The 8,004-nt window shown below is 36.5% G+C and overlaps 1 pseudogene; it reads left to right on the forward strand.

The window, feature by feature from the left end:
* The first annotated feature begins 5,525 nt into the window (after positions 1–5,525).
* Positions 5,526–7,036, forward strand: LOC128777780 (non-histone chromosomal protein HMG-14-like; annotated as a pseudogene).
* The last annotated feature ends 968 nt before the right edge of the window (positions 7,037–8,004 follow it).

The raw sequence follows: 8,004 nt of genomic DNA on the forward strand, positions 1-8,004 counted from the left end.
AGGGTTAAGTAGGGAAACTTCTTTTTACAATGTGGGGCAAAGACCAGAGAAAGACTTGAGTGGGTCAAGTGTCAGGTGGTTATGAGGAACAGCTTGCATAGAAACATCTAGATTGAAGATGAAGAATCACATGTGAGCAAAGGCTGAGGCTCATTTTATTAGTATTATTTTTATTTAAAAAATTTTTTTAATGTTTATTTTTGAGAGAGGGAGAGAGAGTGACTGAGCAAGCACAAGTGGGGGAAGGGCAGAGAGAGGAGACACAGAATCAGAAGTAGGCTCCAGGCTCTGAGCTGTCAGCACAGAGCCTGAGGCGGGGCTCGAACCCACCAACTGTGAGATCGTGACCTGAGCCGAAGTCAGACACTTAACCGACTGAACCACCCAGGTGCCCCAGTGAGGCTCATTTTAGTGAGATAAAATTAAGGAATGAAAAAAGGGTCTTAATATAATGTATGTAATCCAACCATTCATATACAATTATATTTTCTAGATTTGGGGGCTCCATATCACGTGATTTTTGCGTGCAAGAAAACTTTTTTTTCTCAACATCCCAATCAGGTCTTGACTGAATTAAAAAATATACATATTTTCTGTTTTTCTATATTCAATGTAGTAGAGTTTATCCACTTACTCTTAGCAGTCAGGCACTGGGATGGCAAAGATAATTCAGCTAGACAGGAGAACCTGGTGCTTCTGGGTTGTGGTGGACTGTTCCTGCACAACACATTTCCAGATAGAGAAAGCTACTACTTGATTTCCTTATGTGGCAGCTCTGTGTGACTATAAGATACTCAGAGTTTGATTATGATTTACTTAAAATCTACCATAAAACTCTACATATAGTTTATGTGAGTCTGAACTAGAATCATATTTCTTGTGACCAGGCCCCGTGGGCTCCAGTTAGCTGAGTGGCACACCTGAGGTATTTGTATTCTCTGTGGGAGTCAGAAGAGATACTGAGGGCCAGTACCAGAAAATCAGGCTTCTGGACCATAGCTTAGTACTCATAGCCTGGGTCAATATTAGAAGCTTTGCAGAAATAGTTTCCAGAGCTCAGGTTGAGCAAAAGAAGGAGAAGTTGAGCCATCCTCTCTTCACCCTTGTATCTACTTGACTTTTCATTCACTCATGCTATCTCTGAGTAAAATTTTAACTTCTTAATAGATCTTCAAGTTAAATATATCACTTTACTGTAATGCAATATTTTTTGAGAAAAGGTGAAATAACATATTTCATAGAGAAACTGATCATGTAGCTCTCATTACATTTGATGTCTAGAAATGTTTTTGTGTCCTGATACATAGCAAAGTAGCTAGTGCAAAGAGTAGGAATTCCAAGTACTTGTTGCTGATTTGCTGATTTATTGTCTGGTTTATTCCCCAAAGCATCTAAAACCCTTATACACATAAGTAAAATACATGAAGAAAAATTAACTTTAAATGAACATTCAGGCAAGGGGAAAATAGAGGTATAAAAGTAATATGGGGTCAAGAGTGAGGCCAGTAGGCAAAGCATATGGAGTACAGTTCTCCATATAGAGTTGATCCTCTTTATTTGTGGATTCCATATTTATGAGTTTACCTACTTGCTAAAATTTATCTGTGAACCCCAAAATCAATATTGCCAGTGCTTTCACAGTCATTTTTGGTTATGCCCAGAATGGTGAAAAATTTGAATTTCCAATGCCCACATTGTCAGCTGAAGTTGCAGAAACTGACTTTCTGTTCCAACTCTCATACTCTAAACATGTCCTTTATGTGATCTCTTTGTTCCACATTCTTTTGCAGGTTGTGCTTTTTGTTTTGGGAGTTCACTGTTTAAAATGGCCCCAAGCAGAGTACAGTAAGACCTTGGTTTGTGAGCATAATTCATTCTGGAGACATGCTTGTAATCCAAAGCACTTGTATATCAAAGTGAATTTCCCCATAAGAAAGAATAGAAACTCAGATGATTCATTCCACAACCCCAAAATATTCATACAAAAATGATTACAATACTGTAATATAATACAAAACAATAAAGAAGATACAAAATATAAAGAAAAATAAATACATTAACATCCACTTACTTTGCAAACATTTGTGGCTGGTGTGAAGGAGATAAGAGAGTGGAGGGTTATTGTGTACGACAACTTTCACTATCACTAACAGATGTTGACTACAATACAGTATTAATAAACTTGTCATATACTGTATTTAATGTAACTGGCAATAAGGCAGCAGAGGAAAGGGTCTATATCTGACCTAGAATGAAGCAAAGAATTCATAAGCTTCTTATATGGAAAAGTAAAGGACTGTCCATAGGTGCTTTGAAGTAACAAAAAGTATACTAGTACCAGTTGGAGGCACCTTCCAATGTTCTGAAAAATCACTGATTTCTGCCAAACACCACGGCCAGAGACCGAGCATCCAAGCCATGGGAGACGATCACACACAACCCCACAGTGAGCAAGAGAGAGAAGAACCATTGGCTCAGTGGTGATCATGTGACATTTGGGATCCTGTACTACTTGTGTTGCAAGACATCACTTGTTTATCAACTTAAAATTTATTACAAATGTTTGCTTGTCTTGTGGAATGCTCACAGAACAAGTTACTCACAATCCAAGGTTCTACTGTACTTAGGTGCTGTGTTCCTGAGTGCAAAAAGACTGTGATGTGTCTTACCAAGAAAATACATGCTTTACATATGCTTTCTTCAGGCATGAATTCTAATGTTCTTGATTGTGAGTTCAATGGTAATAAATCAACAATACATATTAATGTCTTTAAACAGAAATACATAAAAACCACGTTATGTGTTGGTCTGCTGATGAAAATATTGTGACCAGAGGCTTTCAGGAACCTAATCTTTTATTTTCCCTGGAAGCGATGGTTCAGAACTCACTAAGACAGTGTTCCCTGTGTTTATTAAACATAGCTACCACAAATAATGAGAATCAAGTGTACTCGCAGTAGGTGATTTGTACTGTAAGCTTTCGAGCAGCTAACACAAGAGAAACAAATGTGAGTAGTTATGTGATTCAGTTTGTCCATAAAATTATCCATATGCTCTTTACCATAGCATTTGCTTGACTTTTCACTTGTAATATCTCGAAATGAATTTCTCTAAGTTCTACATTATCAAAACCCTCCTTGATCCGGCTTCAATATACCTTTATAGGCTAAGGAACTCTTTCAATCCACAAATTTTGCAGGGTGACAAATACTGGTGATATTAAAATCAGAGAGACATTTCTCCTTTGGGTACACACAGAGAGGGTACTATATTTGTTAATGAAGAAAGAGATTTTTTTAAAGCACTTGTGATCCAATGGTAGTAATTATTTTTCAGACGATAGGTTTTCTGTTTAGAGATTCCTCTCTTATCTGTTTCTCTAGTAGTGCCCCTATCAGTGCAAGTAATTTAATATTTTGCAATGCTTGTTTTCCACATATCAAAATTTACAACAGTAAAACAAAAACAAAAACACCAAAAAACAAAAACATCTTTTCCTGTAAACTTGATTATGATTTATTCCTCCTATATAATGCTGAATTTCACCTTCCCCCTCTATTTCTCCCATTTCTTCTTTCAATTATAATTAATGATTTGGAAACTTATAATTTTAACGAACAGATGCTTACCTGCTATGGAGAGTTCAGTTTGCATCAGGGTAGTGGTTTCTTTTCCGTAATTGGTGAGTTTATTCTTCAAGCCTACTTCCCTAATTAGTCCTTAGTGGAAAAAGGAGGTAGTGGAAAAAAAGTGTCCACACCTGTAGAAGGGGAGGAGCTTATGGTGTCGGGTGAAAATCATCACACATACAGCATGAGTATTTTTACTCCGTCTCTTTTTTCTATCACATTTAGACTTACAGTGTAGAAACCAGTGGATACTTATCTTGATTTAGAGATGGACATTTTCTAGACACAAAATCTATCTATCTGTTAAGATCCTGTGAAACAGAATAAAAAGGAATGGGACCCAGGTGAAGGGGGTACAGTAAGTAAATGACAGAGAGGCACTGACCCCTTATATATTTTTATCCGTTTTGAAGAAAATGATTTTGCTTCCCTAAACTTCCAAGGCTGACAAAGGGGTAGTCTCTAAAAAGGATACTTGTGGAATTGAGAGTTCTTTTGGAAATTTTGATACTTTTACCCTATTCTTTTACATGAAAAGTCAGAGTTTACTCCCGTCTCTCAAATGGCTGCAATTTCAAGCGCCATATAAAACTTACACGGGCATGTCTTCCCACAGCACAATTCCTGAGCTTTGGGATAATAAATAGTACGAATGTCTCAGTGGTATATGAAGAATGTTTCAATCTGAATGTGGTCACATGGGAAGATACTGGTTACCAACTTATGTCTCATAAAGTCAAGATTAAATGAGGGGAAAATCAGGGCATTCTTTACTTAAAGATGCTTATTTAAGTAACACAATGGTTAGCTGGTACTTGAAAATGACTGGAGAAGTTGTATTAGATGACAGTTACTGGATGTCAAAATCAGACTGTTTTTGATCTGGCTATATTGATAACTTTTTTTCTTTTAAGATATTGACTGATGGTAATATATCTGTTCATGGCTGTAAGGATACTATATAAGTCTAATCTCTTCTAAATATTATCTGAGGAAAATCAATTTTAAAAAAGGAACAGATACTGTTATTTGTCTAACGGAAACTGTTTTAGATGTGATGTACAATGTCAGGAAAAAAAAAACCTTAAAAAGGATCAAGTGATTTATAGCCTCTGAGAGACATATAAATGTCTTCCCAGATTTACACCTCATCCTGTTCTCAAGTGTATCTGAAATAGAAACTTCTATTCTTTTTTCAAAGAAAAAATAAAATAAAATAAAAAACTAAGCAGAATAGGTGTTTTTTGTTTTTGTTTTTGTTTTTTGCCATAAGTAAAAATATCCACAGCATATTACCTTTCCAGGAAAACTACATTGGTTGAAGGTAATTAAATTTGAAATGTGTCCATCAAGGTAAAGTGAATTGTTAACCTGAGACTAAAAGGAAAAAGAAGGGAGGAGGAAGCTTGCTTACTAATATAAGATAAATTTAAAGAGATTTTCTTCTGCAAACCCACATTCATACATATTATCATTATAACACATAGTATCATTATACCTAGGAAAATAGAGGGATTTTTACGTTGTTGTAAACAGGATGCGCTCATCAGCCTCAGGAGCCTCTTCTATTTGTAGCTTATCAGAAAATCCCTAAGTCAAAATTACTATTTTTCACTTCTTAGTTCTATCACTTACTATTTGAGCAAGAGTATTTGAGGCAGGTATTTAGCCTCCCTGAGCCCCAGATTTTTCATTGCAGGATGGGCTAATAGTTGCCATTATAGGGTTTAATCCCTAGTGTTATTAGGATTAAACATTGGTATAAATGCACGTATACATCCAATTGGTTTAGAAGAGTGCCTGGCACACAGGACACATCAATAAACGCCATTTTTGTCATTGCTATTATCGTTATATAGCCCTGTTTCCCCATTTGAAAAACCTACCTTAATTTTAAGGTCTTCTTTAGGGCTGGAAATGGGATGAAATTGACTAAGGCACATTTACTTCTATTAAAAAATGAAATTGTTGGCCGGGTCGCAGCAGCTCGGGAGGCGGCAGGAGCGACAGCGGCCAGGCAGCCCAGCTTCGCGAAGGCTCTGGGCGTGCGGCGGCCCACAGGCACCTGCACGCACGGGCCGCGCCACCAGGATGCCCAGGAGGAAGGTCAATTCCCCCGAGGGGGCGGGAAAGGAGGAGCCCAAGAGGAGGTCGGCATGGTTGTCAGTTGCAAAACCTAGGGCTGCAAGAGTTGAAGCCAAAAAAGGCGGGAAAGGATAAATCTTGAGACAAAAAAGTGCAAAGGGGAGCAAAGGGAAAACAGGTTAAAGTGGCTCAGCAAGAAACAAAATGACTTACCTGCAGAAAACGGAGAAACTAAAAATGAGAGTCCAGCCTCTGATGAGGGAGGAGAGAAAAAAGCCAAGTCTGATTATCAGATCCCATGTCTTATCAGTGGCCACTGTCTCCCTTCCTGTACAGATCACAGGAATACTTTTATCAACTATTTTGTAAATCCAAGTTTTTTAGTAGCTCTAGAAACTACTATATATATATATATATATATATATATATATATATATATTTTTTTTTTTTTTTTAAGTATTTTTTTAAGTATTAAGAAGGAGGGAATCCCAACTTAGCCCATTTTTTAAGTGTAAATGCTTTTTTTTTTTTTTTTTTTTTTTTTAGCAGTGAAGTCATTTGCTGGTTGTTTATTTTTTGGTACAACCAGGAAATAGTGGGATATTGAATATGGGAGGCTCTGATTGTCTTGGGTTTCAGCTTAACATTCCATAGATGGGGTAGTTTTTATATACTACAAAAACAAGCATCCTAAATGGCAATTTGGAGTCAGTCATGCATTTAATATGTCTTGAACATTTTAAATTATAGTTCTATTACCATGTTGTTTTTGGTAGAATTGTTTCCTAAAGAAAGCCACTCCTTGATCTTGGCTCTCCCCATCAGGATTTTGTGAATTCCGTAACATTCTTGGTCATAGTAGTCCAGTTTCCTAGTAACTTTGTTAATGTGCTGTGCAAGATTAAAAATTTGAGTATGTAGTATATCAAATTGTGAATTAATGGGACTTAACAATGTAACAGCATATCAATATTTGAAGATATTGGTACTTGATATACTGTTAAGGAAAGTTTGGCTCCAAATTTTAAGCTGGAGGGTCACTGGCATAACTTAGAAAAGAATCACAAGTACATGATTTTTTAGATTTTCGGTACATACATTCAGAAGTGTATACAAGTTGAATTGTCGGTACTGATCCTCAGAACAAGCAATAAAAACTGAAATATGAAAGAAAAAAATGAAATTATCTATAGTAGTTTTATTGAATTTTGAAAATGTCATCTCTTCATCTTCCTCTTTGTCCAATTTTAGCAGCTATCAACCCATCTTTGGATATAGTTGCTACACAATTTTATAGCCTTGATAACAGCAGGTCACTTTAATGAGAGCAAACATCTAAGTCAAGATAAAGTGGTTGTATGTTGGTCTACTAGCAATGAAATACATTCAATGGCAGCAACTCTTAAGAAAAGCTGGTTAGAATACAAAAATGGCTCAAGTTACTTTGTACATGATGAAGCCCAAATGGGAAATTTGAACTTCTCTCTGCTCTTTTCCTTCTCTCCTCTCCCTTCCTCAAAGTTGAGTATTTCTTGACAATGAGTGAAACATGAGAGGATTTAGAAGACTTTTTTTTTTTTTAGAAGACTTTTGTTTGAAAACTAAGCCAACCTGAATGATTCACATACTAATTTTGACAGGTGCACCTGCATTTATCTTTTGGTTGAGAATGCCAGGAAATTCTATCCAACCAAATAAAGTAAATCCTATAATTTTAGGTTCCAGTGCAGGTGAGTCATATTTAAACAAAACTTGTTTGTTAAACATATGCCCAACTGAAAGTTGAGGAAGACAGAAGGGCTCCTATAAGATAGGAATTTTAAATGACAGTGCACTAAGTTCTGCCACATATCTGTATAGGCTACCCATTCACCTTCCAAATCATAGTTTACCTTGCTTCTTTTATGCTATATATGAACACTATCTGCCATTCCAAAATATATATGTTTTAGCCTTGAAAGTTTGTGGCAAGTGGCACTCTCCACTTGTGGAGAGGAAGTGTTCCATAGCTGTCATGGTCTGTGCATATGAAAACTTACCTGAGTGAGGATACTACATAGGACAGTCATCTGAATTATTGGGACCCCACACAGTTAAATTTTACTTTTATTTGGGTCTGTGATTAACTCTTGAATTCGTCACAAAGGGTGTACCAAAATTTAGTCTTCGAAGAAAATATTGTGTATGTTTTCGATTGCCTGCCACGTGCCAGAAGATACTGTAGACCTCTCAAAATTAGATCACATACTTTTCAAAGCTGTAAGAGGGTAATATGACCAGTTCATGCATG

Source organism: Panthera pardus, unplaced genomic scaffold, assembly GCF_024362965.1.
Source record: "Panthera pardus isolate Hobbes unplaced genomic scaffold, ASM2436296v1 HiC_scaffold_17, whole genome shotgun sequence".
Classification (NCBI taxonomy): Eukaryota; Metazoa; Chordata; class Mammalia; order Carnivora; family Felidae; genus Panthera; species Panthera pardus.